Genomic DNA, 13,084 nt, shown 5'->3' with positions numbered 1-13,084 from the left:
CAAACTCTGAGGATGGGGGGCTACCGGTTTAGAAACAACCCACAACCACGTTTATCCATGAGAGTTTCCTACTGCTGGGAATTGGAGTGTGTTTACTTTGTGAATCTGGGGAGTGACGAAGAGTAATAAACGAAGGAGAAGTTTTGTATTTTTTCTGGAGGAAGCACCGACGCTCATGGACTTAACACTCAGACTGTGTTATTTGAGCAGACCTGTTACTATAATTGACGACATAATGGAACAATCTGAGTCTAATCCTCTGTGAGTGAAACTTTGACGCAGCACTGGAAGGAAACTGTTGTTGGCATTTATTTAAAAAAAAAAAAAAGCACGCACAACTTAAGAGCTGCTGTCTCTGCTGTCACAAGGGGATTTTGAAGTCCTTATGTCAGAAAATCAGCCTTGTTTTCCCTCCATTTGTCTCAACTATTTATCCTCCAATGGCGTGGGTTCATTATACCGGCGCCAGACCGAGCGTGTCAAGTGTCACGCTTTGACAGCTCCTCCCCTCTTTTCCTCACAGCTTGGCTTTTGCCGTGGATGATTTTTCACGTGTTGCCGCCCACAGAGGCTAACATAAATAAACACATGTCGTCACATTAAAAAAAAAAAAAAAAAATTGGATCCCACAGTCCTACATTACGCAGCATCAGTCACAGGGCCGTGGGACTTGGGGGTTGAATCTGAACCGCATCCAACAGTTGGGCTCCAAAGTCCGAGCCAGATCCTCACCTTTGACCCCTGGTTGATCTTGGACTATTATGATTGGCCGGCTGAGGGGAGCAGAATTTGGCATGTTGACCGGTCAGTTGTTTTGGATTATGTTTGTGTTGTGTTTCCTGTACTTTCACTTTCTTTATGTTACTTCTTCATCCTCAGACATCTCTTCCCTATGTTTTGCCTCAGAAAATTCTTGACATTTTTTCCCTTATCTTTATTGGGCAGCTCGTCAGGTCTGGTAGCTTATCAGTGACGTCAGGTTTTGCGAGGTCAACAAACTAAGTTGTCTGATACTTGAGCCTGAGGATGAGTTTGTTCTGACTATATAAGGCCTTTCTGTCTTCTCTCCTCTTCCCTGCTCCCCGTTCTGCGATCTGGCTCGCTTTAACAGTGTAAATATCTCAAGGGGCTGTTTCGCTTTGTTTTCACCACATAGGATCAGAGGTGTTTATCTGCGGAGTTGTTGTAAATGATCTGGGAAGTGGATGGATGCAGCGCGCAGGGCTGGCTTAGCTCTGAGCCTTGATGTGTGCATAGCTGTGGAATTAGAGGTTTGGTGGGAAATGAGGCAAAGTGGAAACTGTCTTTGCTACTCAACCTCTGGAACGTATTATTAGTATCCTCATTAGGACCTCAAAAGACTGACAGCTTAGTTGGAATTTTGCTTCATTTTACTTTAAGTCAAAGTGTTGCAATTACCGGCTTAGACACAACCGCACTTCAGCTTCCTACTTGAGTTTAAAGCTGCTATAATCAGTATTTTTTTTTTTTTTTTTTTTTTAGAATATAATAACAGTAGATTAAACAGTTATGTATATTACGTAAACCCACGGACTATTCCTCCTTCTGTAGTTCTCCTCAGTTCTGCAGAGTGTTCTAGCAATGAGTTGTGGTTTGTTTTGGTTTTACAGCCCACATTAGCAGCTGTTTCCAGCCTAAAAACCTCAGAATCCACCATCATCTATGAGCTCAGAACTAAACTATAAATGTAACAATGTAAAAATGCAGAATTCAATTTGACAAAGGTTGTTGTTTTAATATGACTCTTTGTATTTTTATTATGTAAAAGTTGTCTCTGTACTGTAGGTGTGATAATATGAAAAGAAGTCAAACATGCTCTAGATGTTTTTCGTCTTTTCCAGTCTGACCAGAAAATGATCAAAACCAGGTTTACATTCAAAGATTCAAGATTCAAAGCGTTTTGTTGTCACGTGTACAATAAAGAAACAAGTGTCCCTGTACAATGAAAATCTTACTCTGCCATCCACAATGAATGACAAGAGAATTTAAGATTTACAAAAATTTAGATAGAATAATTATGTTAGGAAATTAAAAACCAAGAAAATAAAGTGGCATTTAAGAACGGAATGGCAATGAGCTCAAAAAAATATATAAAAAAATTAATTAAACTATTATTACTAAGAGAAAAATATACATTTACATAAATGTGCAATATCAGGGTAATTGTGCAAACAGTCAGAGGTAAATGGTCTAACGTGTAAAACTGCCTGAGATAAGTAAGATGTTAAATGTGCAAGACTGTCTGAGATGAACAGTATGATATATACAGCTTTGGAAAAAAATAAGAGACCACTGCAAAATGATCACTTTCTCTGATTTGACCATTTATAGGTATGTGTTTGAGTAAAATGAACATTTTTGTTTAATTCTCTAAACTACTGACAAAATTTCTCTCAAATTCCAAATAAAAATATTGTTATTTAGAGCATGTATTTGCAGACTATGATACATGGTCAAAATAAAAAGATGCAGTGTTTTCAGATCTCAAATAATGCAAAGAAAACCAGTTCATATTCATTTCTAAACAACACAAAACTAATGTTGTAACAGGAAAAGTTCAGAACTCAGTATTTGGTGGAATAACCCTGATTTTCAATGACAGCTTTCACGTGTCTCGGCTCTCCTCCGTTGCTGTTGGATGACTTTATGCAGCTCCTGCCATAGAAATTCAAGAAGCTCAGACATGTTCCACGGCTTGTGATCATCCATGTTCCTCCAGAAGTTTACAAAGTGGGTTCAGGTGGAGATTGGGCTGGCAATGATAGGGTCTTCATCTGGTGGTCCGTCATCCACACCTTTATTGACCTAGCTGAGGCCAGGAGCATTGTCCTGATAGAAAAACCAGTCCTCAGAGTTTGGGAACATTGTCAGAGCAGAAGTCCAGTAGTTTTCAATGGGTATTTTGGATTCCAATTACTTTTGCGGTACTAACAGCACTGTTTTTGTCTATTGTAAGATAGTGATGGACACAGTAGTGGTTTACTTCTCCTTATTAAATAAGACATGGATCAGGTGTTTATTTGATTGTTGTATGTTTTCATATCCAACTAATTCTGTAAAACCCTGTGAGGCAACCTTGTTGTGATCTGGGGATATTGAATTTATTCAGTAGACTAAAGTGTGCTTGTGTTGGAATTCAACAGACACAGGAATGGAATGGCTGTCATACATGCAGACGTGTGGATTTCACAGGAAATTGCAGTGGTCTGAATTTTTTTCTAGACATATATATATATATATAAAGTGCATAAACAGTGTCACAGTTGGAAAATACTGTACCTGTGTGACTTATTGCAGTCGTGTTAAAAGATGTGACAAACCCACACAATAGTCATCTGGTTGCGATTATTGGTGAAATATGGACAAACCCTCCAGGCTGGCAGTCAAAGATGTTCTAGTAGTATAAGTACATTTATATTTAATACAGAAGACCAGTGCTCATGTTCAGTTTCAAGCCGGATGTAATTTTTTCCATTATTTTTCAATTGTATCCATGTGTTATTGTGATAATGGTCATTCTCATACATGCTTATTTTACCCTTGTGATCTTTTCTTAACCCTAACTAAGTTGTTTTGTTGGTTGTTTTTGCAAACCAAGTTGAAATGTGGTATTGTCAAACAATTCATGAACAGTGAGCAAAAGCAGGAGCAATGTGTTGTATGTTGTCTGTGGTATTATGTGTCCTCAACTTTATAGATTTTGACAAATATGTGAAAAATGTTTTACATAAGTAGCACTGTCTCTGAAGTGACAGAACCTGGTCATTCTTAAAAGACAATATACGTCATTTCACAGTGAGGATGTGTTTTGATTTATTTTTACTTAATATTTTCTAGCTGCCCCCTAGTGGCAAAAAATACTGTTAAAGATGCTGTTAATGATTCTGATTGTATGATAATTACTATGAAGTTTTTAGGCACTGATAAACATGAACCATTGGCATTTCAAGCAGTCATTTGTTACGAATACGCTGATTTGTTTCTGTAACTGAGGCCATGCTACATTTCTAACCTCTGATTAGATATAAACACTGTGGCCCGTCACGTCTGTTTATAGAGGGATATATTTGCTCTTTCCCCAGTGGGAGAAAACCCTTTTGGGTGTAACGGTTTGATTAATGGCCCTGCTCTTCGACTTGATTTGGATTAGGCCTCCAACCCCTGGTTGGAAGTTATTACTTTATAATGGGAACATGTAAGCAAAGGCCATGTGCTTTTCATCACTCCAGGAAAGACAATTGGATTATAAAAAAAAAAAAAAAAGTCTGTGTGCTTCTTTGATCTCACTTTTCTCAGCGTGTGATGTTTGGAGATGGGCACTTGTCTGCATAAATCTGTGTTTTTGTTGTTTGGCTCACATTTCCTCTGTTTTTTTTCCTCCCTCACCCCCCTCTTGCTGTCTTCTTTTGGTGTGGCTGCCGTCATTTCTGTTGAGGTTATGTGAGTCACTTATTCCCTGTGGGGGTGACAGTGATGGGGCCAAGTTCCCATTGTGTTCATCCCAAATTTCCATTTCAGGCTTTTTCAAGATGCAAGCTATTCCAAGCCATACTTGGTTAAAAATAAACCTCAAAAATGAGATGAGATGTAGAAAAAAAGATGGTTTCCAGGGAGAGATGGGGTGGTGTGGAATGAAGTGAACAGATGTGGAAAAGCTGTTCAATGCTTCATTTAGCTCATGGAGATACCCGCTGTACATGGCAGACTGAACTACAGACTGCTTAGTGAGTACAGAGTTTTAATCCGCATCCTGAGACCAATGCTCAAGAGAAAAATATGGCGTTTTCATTGCCTCCGTTTCACACATTATCAGCTCTGTGGAGTTCTGACAGCGACTCCAGAAGGATTTTATGAAGCGCTGGTTTTAAACATGACTTACACTGAACAGACCACTGCTCTCCATGGTACCCATCATAAGCTACAGCAGCAGGACAGAACTCAACCGACCGCCTGATGTGTCGAATCCAGGACACGTTTCCGCTGGAGAGGTGAAGTGTCAGCCAGCCAGCACCTCAGCGTTTATGTAAGCTGGGAAATTGATTCAATAAATCTCAGAATAAACAGAATCAGGTCTGCAGGAAGGTGAAGAATTTGATCAGTCATTGTGGCCCTGACCGGAGCTCTGTCATGAGAGCTGGAGATGGAGATTTACAGTCTTTTCATTTAAGTGGTAAACTCCGCACACCTGCTGTATATCCAGACATGTGCCGAGAAGCCCTTAAGGAGTTCCTTGAATTGGCTATAAATTACACTGGTCTACACGTAAAATGCTTCCAAAATAAAAGTAGTGAAATTTTGCCACGTCTGACTCAGTGATAAATAAAAATCAAGTCAAAAATGGTGGCTGGCTGAAGTTTCCAAGGTACAGTTTTGGGTCAAAATGTGAAATTCTAGAATTAACTTGAGAATGGGTTTTACTCAAAAGGAATATTTGTCTCAGAGCTACCAGATCTACTTCAAAACAGTCTGTACATGACAATACATTCACTTTACGGGTTCGATCTAGTGGAATGTTTATAAATCTATTATATAAATGTACATAAACCAATATATATGTGTAATAAGACTTTATCTTTCAGATATTTTTATTGCGAAGCCTTATCATAGTACAGATTTGAGATCCCCTGATTGGTACATTATGCTTAATTTTTGATATCAACATAAAAAATGCACATTCAGAAATAAAAATTCAAGAAAACAGCATTGATAAAATGAGAAAAGAGGAAAGAAAGGAGAAAAAAAAAAAAACAACACACACAATTTAACACCTCACCCAACCCCCCACCTCATCTCCAGAGCCACTGAGATAGATCAGTGTAGTTCTACGCTGTGGACTACTGCTTATATAGTGGATCTAAACTGTCCAGCCCTTCCACATATGACATCACTGGTTTCCAAATTTCTTCAAATTCTTACAGTTTGTTGTTCAGTCTGTATCAAATCCTCTTTAAGTGAAGGGTGTCCATCATTGTTGTTATCCAGGCTTTAAAAGTTGGTGTCTCTTTTTACTTCCACATCAGGATAATAACACTTTATCAAATGTCTTGAGAACACAAGCAAACCAGCACTTTTGTCATTTGTTTTCCAATTAATCTTATTAAAATATGTAACATTTAGCACATTTAATCTCTGATGCAGATAATTTCTAAAAAAAGAAAAAAAATTAAGTAAATTGATTCATGGTACGGACGGACGGACTTTATTGATCCCAAACTGGGAAATTGTATTGCAACAGCAGCATGACAAACATTAAAAATAAAATATAAGAATAAAAATACAATACAAGAGCAAACACACTATACATAATAAATTATAAGCATAAAAAAAAGAACTGCAGAAAATCTGGACAAACAGTATCAAACAGTAAGATGCAATAATTAACTGTAATGTGGAAAGTAACATGGAATTTCCAGCAGGGTTGTCAAACTCGGGCCACATACAGCCCAATATGATCTCAAACCAGTAAATTAATAACATCATAACCTATAAATAATGACACCTAAAAAATGTTCCTCTTTGTGTAAAAAAAAAAAAATAGTTGAAAATACGTGATGAAAATGTTTACATTTACAAACTATCCATTAAAAATATGCGAATAACATGAACAACCTAAAATCTCATAAAACTAAAGTGGTATTTTATCAATATTCTGCCTCGGCTTATCATTTACATGTGCATTACAACTTACAGATCACAGTGGATCTACAAATGCACAAAGTAATGGGGATAATAGATTGTTAATTTCTTTAGTTTCACAAATTCATCCCACAGGCTGGATTAAACCCTTTGGTTTGCCAAGTGTTTGACACCCCTGATTTACAGCTTATAACACTGATAATTCCTTATATATATATATATATATATATATATATATATATATATATATACATATATATACATATATATATATATATATATATATATATATATATATATATATATACATATATGCGTGCGCTACACAAATGACTTTCTTGGACTACTGGCTGTACTTTGAGCTAAAACACACATAAGTGACACATTAGGCTGCAAAAATGGACAGATCACCAGACTGGCAGCAACATCAGCATTTAACTAAAACCATGTTTCTGCAGGACCAGCACTCAACCATGTGGTCAATACCCACACTAAGGAAAACAGCCAATAGTAGCTGCATATAAATGTGTAGGCCAAAGGTTAACAATACTATTGGTGCTGCTCAAAATGTACAAAAAAGTGTGAAGAAAATGACCTCAGACAGGACTGGAGTTTGTGTAATTAGCCATAAATTAAAATTAGTAAGCAACATTCAACTATAATGTACTGCAACTCCGATATTTATTTTTGTGGTGGTGACAGAAATGCACATGGTGATTTTATTCTTCACTATATTGGAGAGATTCAACATAGTAAAGGTGCAGGTTATGAAACAAAAGCAAAGCTGGAAGTATCGGAAGTGTTTGTCAGGCTGAGGAGAACTGCAGAGTTGGGAATTCTGATCCATCATTATGGATATGACCTTTTTTTAGTGCATATTTCCTTTTTTACTTAGTTCAAAATCACTGTGATTTGCTGTTTCCTGTGTCAAACAGTCTCTGGCTTTAGTCATCTTAGGGTTTTCTGGGCTTCTTTGAGAGTATGATTCTCCATATCACCAAACATCTAGACTGACCATGAATCATAGGGTTAGTTAAAGGAGTGGTATTTTGCTTTTTAAAAAACAAAACAAAACAATGGAATTAAGCATTTTAAAACATTTCCCTGTGGTCTGCATAATCTGTAAATGCTATGCTTGGGTCTGAATTTTTCATTAATTCCACTCCACAGGTCCGTCTTCAACCCTATTTCTGACAAATGATACCAGAAAGGTCGTTTTGAGCGCTGGCCCTTTAAATGCAAATGAGCCACTTTACGCCCCTCCCCCTCCAGGTTGTTGGCTATGCTGCTGTGTCCCATTCAACCACTGGTGTTCGTTAATACAACCAGTAACTAAACATTTTAGGTAATCGGCTTGAAGTTTGGACATATTTTCAGTATGGACTACAATGTTTGTCGGAAGGTTTGACCTTATATGTGCAAATGTCATGACAAAACTAGTTATAAACTGTAACAAATTATGCAGGAATTAAAACGGGTTGTAGAAATCCACTGGATTTTTGCCAAAATGAATATTGTGGTGGAAAAATTTACTTTTTATATTTTATACTCTATATTTTATACTGTTAGTACATCTTTTAATGCTGAGTCATTATTCATTATGTGTGATGTTTACCACTCTGTAACACCCCCAACCCAGGAATGGAGTTCTTGCCTTGAGTTAAAACCCAAACACCTAAATGTCTGAATGTGTAGATAGAGGATGGCGCCTGCACTCCAGATAGGATCCAAGCAAGGTTAGAGTGAAGAGGTCATCATGACCTCTTCATGGAGCAGAGAAGGAGTAGTATGGGGTGGTACGATGTACGTAAGGAATGACATCATAGTTTGAGGGGGTTAGATTTGGTTCTATATAATCTTTAGTTTTCTCTTGTTTAAGCAGACTTCACTTACAGAGTTTCTCTGTGATTGACTTCTCAATAAATGCATTTATTTATTTTAACTCTTTCTCTCCTCCTCTTTGTATGTGGGTTATCAGTTGAACATTTCCATAACAATATAAAGATAGCTTTGCAGCACCTGGAGGGTTCAAATTCAAACTTTTTGAACTATTAGGGTCCAAATACATAAATAAATGTACCAAAGACTAATAAAAGTGGGTTTAGCAAAATATGACCCCTTTAAGTTAATAAGTTAGTTGGTCATTACACTTTACAGTCAGGGAGATTTTTGATGATATGCACTAGATATCAAACATCTGAAGTTGAAGCTTATTCCTGCACAAAACTGAATTATCTTAGAAAAGCATGAATATAACGTGACTTATAATATGTGTCACCCCTTTGTGTTGCAACTAACTTTATTTAAATATAAGTATTTTATCCTGATGCAAAACTGTTTCTGTACTTACATTTATTTGTGCTGAAGATCATTTGCAAATGGGTCTCTGCAGTAAATAAGATAGTATAAGTACAGTTGATGGGCCATCACTCAGGTGCAGCCACACATTAGGCTCAGTTTATCGACTCTGTGGGAAATCAATTAAATCCAGCTGAGCCTCAGACATCCCTGGTGTCCTTGTTTGAGGACGAATTCACAGAAGTGGTGCACATGGTGATATTATATTGCAGTAGCACTAATGTATATATGAATGAATGAATGTTCGATTTTGGACATATAAAAAACACAATGCAGCCACCAACAAAGCAAAAGTCCAAACAAATTAGCAACACAAGACAAGTAAAATTAAAAAAAAAAACAAACATGTATCCTGTTGTGTAAAAGAGATACTTCATACAATTTTAGTGTTATTTACACGTCTCAAAAAGGAGTGGAAGTAAACACTTATTTAATCCCGCCCCTTTTCCTTCAATCATGCATACATTTCAACCTCCTGACATTACTCTAAGCTACAAGTACATAGTTAATCATAACCTTAAAAAAACAATGAACCTCCCACTAGAGGATGAGAAAAAAACAGAAGAAAAATTAAAGAAAAATTATCATAACAATAAATTAATTAATTTAATTAAATAAGCTTAAATAACCACAAGAATATAATTTTTATTATTACTTTTTTCCCCTCACACCCAAAAAATAAACAGGAAAAACCCACTGATATTCAAACATTTTTCTCCACATGTTTAAACAAAACCATATCTTATACAGTACATCTGAATAAATTGAAATATATTTGGACTCAACATTCACACTAGGGCTGCACAATGTTGGAAAAAACTGACATTGTGATTTTTTTAACCCTGCGATATGTATTGTGATATGAAGAAATACTCAGGTGGATGTAATAGCTGTGTGGTGCCGACGTAAATGGCCAAACAAATTAGTTACGGCAACACAGAACCCGTGTTTCAGTATCATCCTTCTTGTAGCTGAAATAATTCCATATAACTGACGTTGCTTTTCTTTTTGACACCAAGTCTTCGTTTCCGGTGATTTTCTCTTGTTCGTTGCTCATTTTTCAATGTTGTTACCAGCAACTCACTCTGTGTGCAGGGGTGTGGTCTGCTTCAGCAAAATGATTAAGAACGACTGTGATTGGTGGATCGCTGTGCGCAGTGTGTGTCAGGTACCCAGGTTGAAATTAGATGAGAACACGTTGAGATCATTTGCCTCTTACGTTGCAGAATCTGCGATGTGACTATTGCGCACACGTACATTGCGATGACAATGCGCAAATGATATGTTGTGCAGCTCCAGTTCACACTGTTCCATAATTTCACCCCATCAACAGCAACACAAAAGCTCTTCCTTGTTGTTGTTGTTGTCTTGTTACATCTATATTTTTAAAGTTCTATAACCCCCTTAAATTGTGAAAACTTGGAAAAACTGGATTATGGAATCAATGGGAGTCAATGAGTAGATATTACACATAAAATTTCTTTGACATTTGCCTCATGTTGGTAAAAAAAAATACTGTTTAGCTCAATTTCTTACGACAGAAACCCAGATTTTTTGACTCAGTGGTCGTCCTTTCTTTTCCCTGATGGCTTTCTTTGCCAGCCCACCTCTCCTCAGCTCCGGTAAATGCCACCCAGCTCCAGCGCAGACCTCCCCAGAGGGTGATGATTATGATGGATGCACAGGACCCACTTTCCCCCAACACGTTACCTAACACCTAATACTGGCTATTCATCAGTACACTGCCACACGGGGGCTAATCCAGTTAGCAAAGCAGACATAGAGCACAGGAGTCTGCAGAGTGAGTGGAGTGCACCGGTGTACGTTTTCATGTAATAAAATGCCAATGAAACACTACAGCGATGATTTACCTTTCACCAATGTTGACCATCCTTTCTCTTTATGTTCAGATATGCTCACTTCAATGAGGAAATAAAGTGATGAAGTAATTTTCCATTCCCATAATGCATCAATAAATTCAAAGTTTAAAAAAGCTGTTCCAAATAAAGCTGCATTATCATCACCATCATTGTCAGCACCCACTCACCAGTCGTAGTATTGTCACCTTATAAATAATTTCCAGTTCGTACACATAGCCGACAGAAACCATTCAGTTGGAGTCTAGTCAGGACATCTGCACACTGTAAAACCAAGATGAAAACGCTGACAGGATGATACACTCCACAGATGAGTCAGAGGAACCACAGAGGAGATGATAACATTCTCAAAAATGGATTTAATTAATGGAAAAGAATTAGAGCAGAGGACAATGAATAATGTCTCCTGCCACTAGGGGTCTCTCAATCAAAACAACAGTCAACAAGTGGTGCCAGTCACAACAAACCCCGCCCTTCGCACATATTGTACTTTATTTTGGCATCTATCCAGCTGATGTCATCATGTCTATGCGTGTGCTGATGCCAGCATATCAGTTGCCTCTATATATGTGGCAAGTTTGAAGTAAACTGAAACAAAATTGATGTTTTTATAGATATTTGAAATTTTTGCTCAGTATAAGAAAGTGGGAGAAAAAAAAAGATGAAAAAACTCATAAAAAATTTGAAGTTTGACCTACTTTCCCCAAAATATAATCACATCTCTTCTGGGTCACTGGCAATCTATAAACCCAATTTGGTATGAATTCAATCAATTGTTTTGCTGCTACAGAGATTTGAAATTTCGCCCATTATAAGTAAATGGGGAAAAAAAATATTTAAAAAATTCATTAAAAAATTTTAACTTTGATCCACTGTTCCCAAAATGTAATGAGATCTATTCTGGGTCTCTGGCAATCTATTAACCAAATTTGGTATGAATTCAACCAATAGTTTTGCTGCTAGAGTGTTAACAAACAAACAAACAAGCAACAACAAACCAACAAACAAACTGAACCAAAAACAATAACCCTGGCCTCCCCTTCGGGGGGCGGGGTAATTATACAGAAGTAGATGATGTTTTAAAGTAACATGGGATCATGGGAAATGTTTTCACCACTGCTGCTGATGAAAATTTGTGCTAAGATGATGTTCACAGACTGGGTAATGTGGTAAAGTTTTAATCACATTACATTTACATAATATATTCATGTTATGTCATTTTAATCCAATGAAATACCCCCAAGCAACATTAAACATTTGTATCCATAAATTGCATATGATAGCACTGAGAGGTGACAACACTGATTGTCATTGAGTCATTAGATTTAATATAATTTAGAATTTATCTGATCTGATTTGAATCAACAAAATAAATAGCAAGGGTCTAGTAATTTTTACAGTGGTTTACTATGTGATAACTTATTATGAAAAGGTTAGGAGGTTAACCCTTTCATGCATGAATAAAAAAAAAGATCTAGATTTTATTTTATTTATTTTTTTTTTTAGATTGATTTTGTTACTCAAAATTGGGCTAAAGGAAATGCATTTTGAATTTTTTTTAAATGTGGTTTTATCAAGAAGACATTAAACCTCCTGAGACCCAGGAAAGTTTTGGCTTTTTTTTAAAAAAATAAATATTTGTCTATATTGGAAACATCATGATGCAACAGTTTTTTCAGATGGGTTTTTTTTATAGAATGTTCTTTGCGGTGGACATTAATTAATTAATTAATTAATTAATTAATTAATTAGTATGGAGCTGTGAAACTCTTGTCCACAAACGTGGACAAAAAACCCACAGCTGGGTGTTAGGAGGTTAACGTTATGAGATCACAGAGCAGTCCAAATTCTAAAACTAAGATGATACATTTTTTCATTGTACTGCTTAGGGTCTGTAGAGACTGCCCCCATGTGGTTTGGAGAATATTGCCTTTATAACCCTTTGGAAAGTGAGCTTGGAAGTGAGCATGAAAGGGTTAAAGCATTGCTGATTTTTTCACAGTTTAACACTAACTCCCATCCCTGCCTATTATTACAGTGACAGGCTGAACTTCTGTCCTGATTATTAGTGACGATGACAGAGGTGTGTTCTGTTCTGTTTCCAGACTGAAGTCCAGTCGTTGAAGGAGACGTTCTGTTTATCTGCTTGTTTCACCACTCAATAGATAAAGTCCATAACAGCCACACTTCTC

The 13,084-nt window shown here is 36.8% G+C and overlaps 1 protein-coding gene across 1 annotated transcript in view; it reads left to right on the top strand.

The window, feature by feature from the left end:
- The window catches only part of pde5ab (phosphodiesterase 5A, cGMP-specific, b), a 137,000-nt gene that overhangs the window by 242 nt on the left and 123,674 nt on the right, over positions 1-13,084 (top strand). The window lies entirely within an intron of this gene.

This window comes from Sphaeramia orbicularis, chromosome 18 (assembly GCF_902148855.1).
Source record: "Sphaeramia orbicularis chromosome 18, fSphaOr1.1, whole genome shotgun sequence".
In the NCBI taxonomy this organism is placed as follows: domain Eukaryota; kingdom Metazoa; phylum Chordata; class Actinopteri; order Kurtiformes; family Apogonidae; genus Sphaeramia; species Sphaeramia orbicularis.
The sequence above is the reverse complement of the archived record's forward strand: the minus strand, read 5'-3'. Positions and strand labels throughout refer to the sequence as shown.